This window comes from Dipodomys merriami, unplaced genomic scaffold (genome assembly GCF_024711535.1).
Source record: "Dipodomys merriami isolate MVZ:Mamm:240054 unplaced genomic scaffold, mDipMer1.0.p SCAF_9, whole genome shotgun sequence".
NCBI classification, from domain to species: domain Eukaryota; kingdom Metazoa; phylum Chordata; class Mammalia; order Rodentia; family Heteromyidae; genus Dipodomys; species Dipodomys merriami.
In genome coordinates, this window is record NW_027206512.1 from 39,200,883 (window position 1) to 39,202,881 (window position 1,999).

At 36.8% G+C, this 1,999-nt stretch overlaps 1 non-coding gene across 1 annotated transcript; it reads right to left on the reverse strand.

Annotated features, from left to right (window-relative positions):
* Positions 1–1,422: 1,422 nt before the first annotated feature.
* LOC138821142 (U2 spliceosomal RNA) lies at positions 1,423–1,605 on the reverse strand. The gene has a single exon (XR_011370080.1). It is a non-coding gene; the product is annotated as a U2 spliceosomal RNA (small nuclear RNA).
* Positions 1,606–1,999: the final 394 nt, after the last annotated feature.

Consider the following 1,999-nt stretch of genomic DNA (forward strand, 5'->3'; position numbering starts at 1 on the left):
CTATTTTTTGTTTTCCAAACCCTACTGCCCCATCTGCCTCTTTGTTAATTACATCTGCTCATCATGTGGAATGTGTGTCTTCAAGTTAAGGTTCCTATTTCTTATTGTTATTATAAAGGTGATGTACAAAAGGATTACAGTTGCATGAGTCATGTAAAGTGTACATTTCTTTTTTGGATAGTGTCACCCCTTCCCTTGCTCTCTCCCAGTTTTTCCCCTCCCATCTCCATTAACAAGTTGTATAGTTCACTTTCAACACAGTGTCTAGTTAGTATCACTGCTGCATTTGTTCACCCTGTGTCCCTCCATTTCTGTACCCCCTCTTACCCTCCCCATGACAGATAAAGGAGCAAGTAAGACAAATAGAAAAGAAAACAAAAAAGTAACAACGAAAAAGCATCTTCTTGTTTCCATTTCCTGGAGGTTATTTTGATAAATATTATTTTATATCATCAGATGCACATGGCATTGGGCTTTTGTGTTACTCTCCTAAGAGCATCCTCCTTTGGTCTTATTTTGGGTAAGATTTGTGCCTGGTCCACAGGCTTCTTCATGCTCATTCAATTTCAGTGTAATGACATCTCTAATATCCCTCACCATGTAATCACACTCTGTTCCATTATGGTCTTTGCAGTCACTCTGCCCTTCTATTTCCAAAACTATTTACTGAAGCGTTCTATTCATCTCCAACTTTTATGCTTTTCTAACAACCTTGTGCTTGTCCCACCATTTCCAAAGCTTATATTTTTTGGCCTCCTTGATAGGTTCAGTTCTTTCATTTCTCATCACTGCTCTAGTCATTAATCTCATTACTTTCATCACGAATTCCGTTTTATTATGTATCACTTCCTTCTCTATTTAACTTGGCACGCATGCTCCATCATCTCACTCACTCTCTTCTGCATCTCTATCATCAACCTCTCGAATGTTTTCACTTGTGCAATGAAGGCTGGTGAAAGAAAATTATACAAGCTAGATTGGAATGACACCATCCTCATTTGTATTCCCCAGTGTAGAGGGTGTTCAAAAGTTACCTTATGTTTTCCTGTTTTTGTTGGGAGGTAGCTCATTGTCCTTCTCTTCCTTGTGGCACCTTCAGACCTTTCCATTCTGCTTAGACTCCTAGGATCTTACTTTGCCACCCTCAGAAGGGTTTCTGAAGTCTCTTACTTCCCACAGAAAATAAAAGTCTGCATTTTGGAACTCCTTCAACCTTCTATCACTAAACAAAAATACCTTTCTGAACCCTTAGTCATCCTTTCTTTTGCTATGCTAAAATAGAGAAAGCCAATTGCTTGTTTACTTATGTTGTCTCACACTTTAATAAAAACCTTTTAGCTCAATAAAACTAGGTTGTTTAAGAAGTATGGAGTAATAATTTATTAACTAATCTTTATCAGCATGACTTTTTTTATTTCTCTGAGAGGAGGCACTGCTCCTGCAAGTACCAGGCCAATGCATGAGAAAGATGGATACAGTTCCTATTCCATCTTCTGGTTCTAAAAATCCATTTAATATATTATGCTCTGATAGAAGATGTACCAGATATTAAAATGGTAAGAACAGATATTATACTTGCTCTAAGCCCAATGGTTAAGGATCAATGACAATTCTTTGCTTAAAAGGTTACTATTTATTTCTGTTTTATATTTTTAACTGTTCAGCCTTGCCTCTTTACTCTTTCTTTTCTTCAAGAACTTTATGTATCTTTGCTCATATGTGTTTTCTAGTTTCTTCTCTAACATCCCCTGTGATCATATTCATTTGCAAGACTAGACAATATCTATCAACAGAACATTTTCATATGTATAGATCCAGCCAACTTTTGTTTCTGAGTTATAGACCCATATGATTATTTGTATAGTTAACATTTGAATTTTGCTGAGGCGTTTCCAATTTTACATGACCAAAACTGAGACTGTGACTCTCTTTTTCCAGTATCTGTGGCTCTCAATAGTTTCCTCTCACCTCCAAACAATTCTCCAAGTCCTAGATATGG